Source organism: Humulus lupulus, chromosome 2 (assembly GCF_963169125.1).
Source record: "Humulus lupulus chromosome 2, drHumLupu1.1, whole genome shotgun sequence".
Lineage (NCBI taxonomy): Eukaryota > Viridiplantae > Streptophyta > Magnoliopsida > Rosales > Cannabaceae > Humulus > Humulus lupulus.
This window is the reverse complement of record NC_084794.1, coordinates 141,977,649-141,988,008: the sequence shown is the minus strand read 5'-3', so window position 1 is coordinate 141,988,008 and position 10,360 is coordinate 141,977,649.

Here is a 10,360-nt window from a genome sequence, read left to right as displayed (position 1 = left end):
GTGGCTCACGACACACTCACTGTACAGTGAGTGTGTGTGGCGCCACTTAGGGATAGAAATATCCTTGAGAATTGAATTTTGAATTTCAAACTTATTTGATTATTTAATTATATTTGATTATTTTTAAATATGATATAAATTAAATAATATAACTGATCAATTTTATTTTAAATAAATTAAAGATTAATTAAATTAGTTAATTATATTTATAAACCTGAAAGAATAGATACTTTCAGAAGAAGTTTTTAGAAGTTGTTCTGACTGTCAGACTCTCTCTCAAGAAAAGAAACGAAAGAATTTCCTAAACCTGAAATTCTAGAAATTTCTATAGTCCCTCTCGTCTCATTCCTCTCTAGATCGCATGTGTTGATTAAATCTATAGAGTTTAAATCAACATTTGAATCCTACATGCCCACACAAGTCCTTGCGTATTTGAGGATTGGTCTGGAAGATCAAGGTGTGAGTTTTAAGAATAAGGATAGGAAGATCATTGATTTATACAAAAATATTTGTGGACTCTTGATAGGCTACAAGAGGTAATATCTTGTAGAGTCCCAGATTTTTACTTAGCTAGTAGTAGCAGTAGCAGTAGCAGTAGCAGTAGCAGTAGTAGTAGTATGTTTATGGCTGTGGATTTCGGTTCAAGCTGGGACTTAGTTGAACACTCGTAGCAATACTTATAGATTTTATAAGTTTAACCTATAGTTTAAGAATATTAATGATAACATAAGGTTTGATTAATATAGCTGATTATAAAGATGTTATTTATTATACTATAAGGTTTAGATAGAACTAATAAGATCATGACACTTGTCGTGTGCATGTTTATTGAGAAATTAAGCATTTTTTGATGAATAGTTTTATAAAAGAAATATTTGAAAACCCTAGAACCTGCCAGCAGCTTTAAAAATGTTATAGTTGTTTACCCAATTCAAATTAACCTGAAAAGTGCAATTACGTGTATAATATTTCAGCGTATGCCGTTATATCGCAGCTATACAGGAGATATATTGCCACACGGTGAATACGAAAAACACGTAAACTTCGCACAAACGCATCAACGAACACTCGGGGCATAAGCCCAGGTGATATATCGCCTACAATGGGCGATATATCGGCCCTAGGGCAAAAATTTTAAACGTTTTTGAAACCGAGCTCATTTTATTCCTTAACCTCTTAACAAGCCTCTGAACGTTTTAACCAAGTCTTAAGCCTCTATTGAATGAATATTCAAATTTTTTCTCAAGCAATATTCATTATTTTTATTCAAGCTAAAAGAAGATCTTTTCACTCATTGAACTCTATAAATAGGACCTAGTACCCAGCCATTTCTCTCATTCTTCAAGCTGTGTTCAGAGCCTTCAAGCTACTAGGTTTGCTATAGAGTGATAAACACTTGGGTTGGGGTTTAAGCTTTATCATCTTAAGCTTATTAAACACTTGGTAAGTAAGATAAATAGTGTGTTTTTCTATATCGAGGTGTAGTTCGATTCTAATACATTCAAACGTATTCCTAATCTTAAGTTCATTTCAGTTTAATTCTTTAGTTTTCTTTAGTTTTAATCCAGATCCTAACTCATTGTTTTTCCATTCTTTGTTAGGTATTTAAGTTCTTTGAGCTTAAGGTTTCCTTTCGGTAAGCTCTTCCTCTCGGTGGTTTAGATTCATTTCTTTTTCATCTTCTTCTTTTAGAAATACTCACCTTCTCATTGTTGATTTTTAGGAGTGTTTCAAATCCCGTCCTTGTTCTCATATCCTGGTATTGGTAAGGAAAATAGGATATAATTTTATATGTTTATATGTTATGTTATGTTATGTAATGTTATATTATGTATGTTGATAGACCTTGGACATATGACTTGTATGGCTAACAAGCCCCAATAATTTATGGGCATATGACTTGCTTAGCTAGCAAGCCCCACAAATCTATTGGGCATATGACTTGTTTAGTTAACAAGCCCCAAGTAGTATAATGGCCATTGTAGTAGTATATGACATTTGTTATAGTATATGTTTATGTTTTATGTTATTAGTAGATTTTCCTTGCTGGGCATTAGGCCTTTTCCTTTATTTTTATGTATGCAGGAAAATAGTTATGGCGGCGGAATGATTTTTGGCAGCTTGGGGTTATGTATTGAGGAAGAATGGATTCGGTGGACTGCATGAACGATTCGAGGACGACGTTGTTTTCAGTCTTTTTAATTATGTTTCTATGTATTTTCCGCACTTGGTTTTGTAAACAATTTTATGTTGACCCAAACTCTTAAGTCTCCTTGTTTTGATGATTAACAAATATTTGATTATTATTTGTTACTAATGATTTGTTGATTTTGTAGCAAAAACCAAAGTGAATTAGCAATTCAAAGTCCAACTTATGACCAAGGGCAAAATGGTCATTCTACCAAATTTTCCGGAAATGACCCGAAATGGATTTCAAGACTCAAGAAACTCAAGATAAAGGTTTAATTTCATTTCTTAGTCATGTAAAGTGATTGCAAGTTTACTTTAAGTCATAAGTATAAAATTTGGCTCATTCACGTGCTAAAAATGGTGATTTTTCAAAATGAGAACTAGACATCCTAAATTCACTTTTAAGAAAATACATCCCGATACAGTCGTAACGCAATTGGAATTTTTGAAATCGGATAAATGAGCAAAAAGTTATAAAGAATTGAAAAACGGGAAAATAGGCATATTTTGAACATTTGCTCACTGCCTGCCATCCGGAATTCCGGTTGGCAACCGGAATTCCGGTTGCTCCCAGACCAGAATTCCGGTTCCCCATCCGGACTTTCGGTTCGCGGCAGGCAGCTTGAAAAAGTAACCCCAACGGCTATAAACGGCTAGTTTTTTCCCAAACTCTATATAAACTCGTTTTTCACTCAAAATTAGGTGTTGGCTGAGCATTTATTACATATATCAAACCTAATCCATTGATTTCAAAGAGCTCCCAAAGTTTAAATCATCCAAACACATATTCACACACTTGAGCCAAAATTTGTATTTATTTCTTCTAAGTGTGCTTGCTAATCACTCTAGGTTTCTCATTGTATCATCATACTTCTAGAGTGATTTTTGCTTGTAATATCAAACACATTCCCATATTGTGATTGAGGTGAGGTTGGCACCGGTTTTGTAAACAACCCGGTTAGAGTGAGATTGGCACTTCAACAATCTGAAAAAGAGGTTGATAGTCCTTGGTGGTGGAAAACTATTGTAAGAGGTTTGGAAATACCTTGGTGAAAAATTTCCGGTTGTAAGGGTTATTCAAGCCCGTTAACTTGGCTCGATAGTGGAACTCAAAGCTAGGTCCATAGCTTTGAAGACCAAGGACGTAGGTGGCTTAGTTCTACCGAACCTTGTAAAATTCGAGAGTTTGCAATTTCTTAACCTTAAACTCTTTACATTACAAGTTTGATTATTTGCTATATCTATTTGATTGCCATATTATTTGCTTTTACTTGATAAATTTGATTTATTGCATAATTTGGCATATTAAGTTTTAAATTTCCGAAATTAGTTTAAATTTCCAATTCACCCCCCCTCTTGGAAACATATCTTGGGTTAACAATTGGTATCAAAGAAAGGGCTCATTTATTTGATTAGATTTCACAATCTAGAGCATCGCGTTTCCAAGTAATTCACAAAATAACATGTTAGAAGGTTTAAGCACAAATAGAGCACCATTCTTCAATGGAGTAGACTTTCCTTATTGGAGAATTAGGATGGAAACTTGTCTTCAATCTATTGATTATGATTTGTGGCATATAGTGTCTAATGGTCCTTACATTCCTAAACATGTCATTAATGGTGTAGAAGTTATTAAGACATATGAGGCATATGATGAAAATGACAAGAAAATGCTTTCTAAGAATGCTAGAGCTAAATATGCACTTATATGTGGTTTGGATAGAGATGTGTTCAAAAATATTGAACAAGCTTCTACCGCTTATGATATGTGGAAAATGCTTGAAGTCACTCATCAAGGAACAAATGCTATGAAGGAAACTAAAATTCAAATTTATTCCACTCAATATGAGAACTTTAAGATGAAAGCGGATGAAACTATTGCTAACATGTATACTCGTTTCACTACTATCACTAATGGCTTGAATTCTCTTGGCAAGGTACTTTCACAAAAGGAGATGGTGACCAAGATTTTGAGAAGTCTCACCAAAGCCTATCAAGGCAAAGTGATTGCCATTCAAGAAGCCAAGGATCTCTCAACACTTCCCTTGGAAGAACTAATTGGTTCACTCATGAATCATGAAATTTTCATGAGTGCACAAGATGAAGAGGAAGTTGAGAAGAAAAAGAAGACTATTGCATTCAAGTCTTCCTCCTCCCGTGCCATTAGTGAAGATGATGAGGATAGCATATGTAGTGACATGGAGGACTTGGCACTCTTCTCAAAGAAATACAAAAAGTTCATGAAATTCAAGAAGAACTTTGGGAAGAAGCCACAAAGAGGAAGTGACTCAAAAGAAAAAGCAAAGATGATCCACCAATTTGCTTTGAATGCAAGAAGCCCGGTCACATGAAATTGGATTGCCCAATGAGGAAGAAGAATAAATACAAAGGAAGGGCAATGTTGGCGGATTGGCTCAATAGTGATGAGGAGGACTCCGACAATGAAAAGAAGAATGAAGTAGCAAACATGTGCATGATGGCACTTGATGATGGGGTAAGCATTTCTAACCAAAGTGATTGTGATAGTGAAAATGATGATGATAACTTAGAAATGTCATATGATGAGTTGTCAAATTCATTTAAGGAACTATTTGATGAATTTGGAAAATTGCTTGCTAAAAACCAAACCCTTAGAGAAAAGACCAACATGCTATTAAAGGAAATTGAGATTTTGAAATTAAATGAAAAGAAACTTTTGGCTAAATCTCAATGTGCTACTTGTTCCTCATATAAGAAAGAAATTTTTGAGTTGCATGCTAATGTAAAAAGTCTTAAGAATGACATATATACTTTTACAAAAGGTAAAGAAGGCTATGAACTTATGCTAGGGAGTCAATCTTGTGGTTTTGGAAAAAGTGGTATTGGATATGATCCTAGTAGGAAACAAAAATTTTTGAGAAACTTCTTTGTAAAACCAACTAGCCTACCACACTTTACATGCACATATTGTAACCAAGATGGTCATACTATTTCATATTGTCATGTAAAGAGATATGCATATCTAGGCAAGACCAAATGGGTACCAAAGGGTTCCAAAACTAACAAGAAAGGACCCAAAGTTATGTGGGTACCAAAGGCCAACAAATGATTTTATTTTTGTAGGAATCAACAAGGAAGAGCAAAAGCTTGTGGTTCTTGGATAGTGGTTGTTCAAAGCATATGATCGGTGACCCATCAAGATTTTCAAGTTTTAAGAGCAAGGAAAGTGGTTTTGTCACTTTTGGAGACAATTCAAAAGGAAAAATCTTGGGCATTGGTGATATCGGTAGCGTATACTCTCCATGTATTAAAAATGTGCTTCTTTTTTATAACCTTAAACATAATTTACTTAGTATTAGTCAACTATGTGATAAAGATTTTCGTGTTGTTTTTGAATCCTCAAAATGCTCAATTGAAAATGCTTCAACCAATGAAGTTATTTTTGTTGGAGAAAGGAAGGATAATGTTTATGTTATTGATGTTGATTCCTTTGATAGCAAAAATAAATGTTTAACCGTTATGAATAATAATTCTTGGTTGTGGCATAGAAGATTAGGACATGCTAGTATGGATTCTATTTCAAAGTTGGTTAGAAAAGATCTTGTTGTTGGTTTTCCATCTATTCCTTTTGTTAAAGATAAACTTTGTGATGCATGCCAATTTGGAAAACAAATTAAAACATCTTTTCATTCCAAGAAAGAGATTTCAACCTCTAGACCTTTGCAATTGCTTCATATTGATTTATTTGGTCCTTCAAGAATTGCTAGTCTAGGTGGTAAATACTATGCATTTGTGATTGTTGATGATTTTTCTAGATTTACATGGGTTATATTTTTGAAACTCAAAAATGATGTTTTGGAAAATTTAGTTAAATTTTGTAAGAGTGTGAAAATTGAAAAAGGGTATTCAATCACCTCCATTAGGAGTGATCATGGTGGAGAGTTTGACAACGATGCCTTAGAATTGTTTTGTGATGAACATGGTTTTAACCATAACTTTTTGGCTCCAAGAACTCCACAACAAAATGGAGTTGTCGAAAGGAAGAATAGAACAATTCAAGAAATGGCTAGGTCAATGCTCAATGAAATCTCATTACCCAAATATTTTTGGGTCGAGGCCATCAATACTTCTTGTTATATTTTTAACCATGTTTTCATTAGGCCTAACATGAATAAAACCCCTTATGAGCTTTGGAAAGGGAGAAAACCCAACATTGGATATTTTAGAGTTTTTGGATGTAAATGCTATATTTTGAACACCAAGGACAACCTTGGAAAATTTGATGCAAAATCCGATGTTGGAATTTTTATAGGTTATTCAACACATAGTAAAGCTTATAGAATTTATAACAAAAGAACTAATGTTGTTGAAGAATCTATTCATGTTGCATTTGATGAGTCTAACCCTTACAAGCAAAAGTGTAGATGATGATGTTGTAGGTTTGGGAGAAGAGGTTCAAAATCTTGACATTGGAGAATCATCTAACACTCCATCACAAACTCCCAAAGAGGAACCACCCGTGGAAAAGGTAAATGAAAGCAAAGGTATGGATTCTAACCTTCCACATGAGTGGAAGTTCAAAAGTGCTCATCCTATAGACCAAATTCTAGGTGATCCTTCACAAGGAGTCACAACTAGAAACTCCCTTAGAAACTTGTGTAATTTCATTGCTTTTATTTCTCAAATTAAACCAAAGAATTTTAAAGAGGCCGAGTTCGATGAATCTTGGCTTCTAGCTATGCAAGAAGAAATAAATCAATTTATTAGAAATGATGTTTGGGACTTAGTTCCAAGACCGTTACACCAATCGGTGATTGGAACAAAATGGGTCTATAGAAATAAGGTAGATGAGCATGGGGTTATTGTGCGTAACAAGGTTAGATTAGTGGCCCAAGGTTACAATCAAGAAGAAGGAATTGATTATGAGGAGACCTTTGCCCCGGTAGCAAGACTTGAGTCCATAAGAATGTTATTAGCTTTTGCATGCCACAAGAATTTTGTCTTGTATCAAATGGATGTTAAAAGCGCTTTCTTAAATGGATACATTATGGAAGAGGTTTATATCTCTCAATGTAGAGTCCAAGAACTTTACTTAGCTAATTGTTTAGTAGTATTATAGTATGTTTAGTATTATCTTTGTAACTGTGGATTTTTGGTTCAGACCGGGAATTATTTGGACACTCATAGTAGTACTTATAGAATTTCTAAGTTTAACCTATAGTTTAAGAATATTAAGTATAACCTAAGGTTTGATTATATGACTGATATTAAGGATAATATTTGTTATATTATAAGGTTTAGATATCAACCAATAGGATTTTAAGCACATGTTATGAATGGGTAATTAAGGATTAAGTATTTTTGAGGATTAAATTAAATAAGGGTAAAATTTGAATGCTTTAAGGTCAGTCAGCAGCTTTGAATACGTTGAGGGCTTAGTCAAGGTTGTTTACCCCATTCAAACTTAGCTAAAAATGTGTAATTTCGTGTTTAAATATTCAGTGTGTGCCGATATATCGCAGCTATAGGGGGCGATATATCGCAGCACGTAGATACGGAAAACACGAGACGATGCACGGTCGCCTCGGGCATACTGGCCCAGGCGATATATCGCCTACAGGGGGCGATATATCGCCTCCTCCAGCATGTTTTCAAACATTTTTGAATTCTTTTCCTTTCAGCCATTCAAACTCCTTCATAAGTCCAGCATCTTTTGAACGAGTCTTCAGCCTCTGCTGAACGATTATTCAAATTATTTTCACCTAAAAGCCATTATTTTTATTCAAGTAAAATCAAGATACTTTCATTCCCAAACTCTATAAATAGGACCTAGTACCCAGCCATTATTCACCTTTTTGCTCTAAGTTCAGAAGCTGCTAGTGTTAAGTGAGTGTGAGAGTGTAAACACCTGGTTTGGGAAAATCATAAGCTTATCAAACACTTTGGGAAGTGAGGTTCTATAGTATTTCGGTTGTGGTGTAGATTGGTCTTTCAAGTCTTTGAGGTAAACCAAAACTCTAGTTCATTTGTTTTATGTTATGTTTCCTTCTCTTAGTCTTCTACTCAGTCTCCTAACCTCATTCTTATTTTGGTTAGGAAATCTAAATTCTTGAGCACATAAGTTTTGGTAAGTGTGTCTTTCAATGGTTTAGTCTTTCCATCCATTTCATTTCATCTCTTTTCTTCTTTAGACTCACTCTTTCTAATGGTTATTAGGAGTGTTCCAAAAAGTCCCAACTCAGTCCACATATCCCGGTAACTTTGGTAAGGAAAATAGGCTAGAATCAATATGTTATATGCTTATGTTATCTTATGTTTTATGTTATTAAATGTGTTATGATATGTATGCATGTATGTTTGTAGGCTTGGGCATATGCCCATATGACTAACAAGACCCCAAATGGGTTATGGGCATATGACCTACTTAGCTAGTAGGACCCCACTAATCCCATGGGCATATGCTTGTTTAGTCTATGGGACCCCAAGTAATAATGAACATTATAATAAGTGTATGTTATATGTATTATGTTAAGTCTTTATGTTTCTTATGAAATTATGTTTATGACTATGTGTTAGATTTTCCTTACTGGGCATTAGGCTCATTCCTTTTTGTTTTATGTGCAGGAAAATAGCTTTAAGAGGCGGTAAGATTCGTGGACGCTTAGAGGATGTGTATCGATGGTGAATGGAGTCAAGGAGCCGAGCGTTATTCGATTCGAGGATGTAGTTTCTGTTTTATGTCTTTTATATGTATTTTCCGCACTATTTATGTAATGTCTTTTTATCTTAAATCATGTTTTGTTTTTAAGGACAATGGGATCCCATATCCTTTTTGGTATTTATGTAAGTAACTTTTATTTCTTCAAGTTACCTAATAAAATTATGGTATTTTTGCAAATGTAAGTTTTAGTAAGAATTTGTATGTATAGTTTCGTTAATGGTCCAAAAGTCTAGTTTAGTGGGTCATTACACTCAACCCCCCGGTTTTCAAGATCACAAATACCCTAACCATGTTTATAAATTAAAGAAAGCTTTATATGGTTTAAAGCAAGCTCCTAGAGCTTGGTATGATCGTTTAAGCACTTTTCTTATCTCAAATGCTTTTTCAATGGGAAAAGCGGATAATACACTTTTTATTAAAAGAAAATCAAAAGACATTATTATAGTACAAATCTATGTTGATGATATTATTTTTGGTGCTACTAATGATGCTCTTTGTGAAGAATTTTCAAAGTGTATGCATAGTGAATTCGAGATGAGCATGATGGGAGAGCTCAATGTTTTCCTTGGACTTCAAATAAAGCAACAAAAGGATGGAATATTCATAAGTCAATCCAAGTACATCAAGGATCTACTTCAAAAGTTTGACTTGGCCAATGCAAAGTCCATGAAAACTCCTATGAGCACCTCCATAAAGATGGACAAGGATGAAAGTGGTAAGGATGTTGACATCACCAAGTATCGAGGTATGATTGGTTCATTATTATATTTAACCGCTAGTAGACCCGATATTTTGTTTAGTGTTGGTCTATGTGCTAGGTACCAATCATGTCCCAAGGAATCCCACGTAAGTGTCATTAAGAGAATCTTTAGATACTTGATAGGCACAATGAATCTAGGGCTTTGGTATCCCAAGAACTCAAACTTTGAAATCATTAGTTACTCGGATGCCGACTTTGCCGGTTGTAAGACGGATAGGAAAAGTACTAGTGGAACATGTCACTTTCTAGGAAACTCTTTAGTGTCATGGTTTAGCAAGAAACAAAACTCAGTAGCCCTATCCACAACCGAAGCTGAATACATTGCCGCCGGTAGTTGTTGTGCTCAAATACTTTGGATGAAACAAACTCTTAAGGATTTTGATGTTGATTTTGAATGTACACCCATAAAGTGTGACAATACTAGTGCCATTAACCTCTCTAAGAATCCAATCTTGCATTCTAGAGCCAAGCATATTGATATAAGGCACCACTTCCTTAGAGACCATATCCAAAGAGGTGACATTATGCTAGATTTTGTGAGCACCAATTTCCAACTAGCGGATATTTTCACCAAGCCTCTTAGTGATGAGAGATTTAGTTTTATTAGAAGAGAGCTAGGAATGACCAACATAAATGAAATTTAAGGTTTACTAGCTACTTGAATATCATATCTCTCCTTACTTACTTATGCATATATACTTTCACTATAA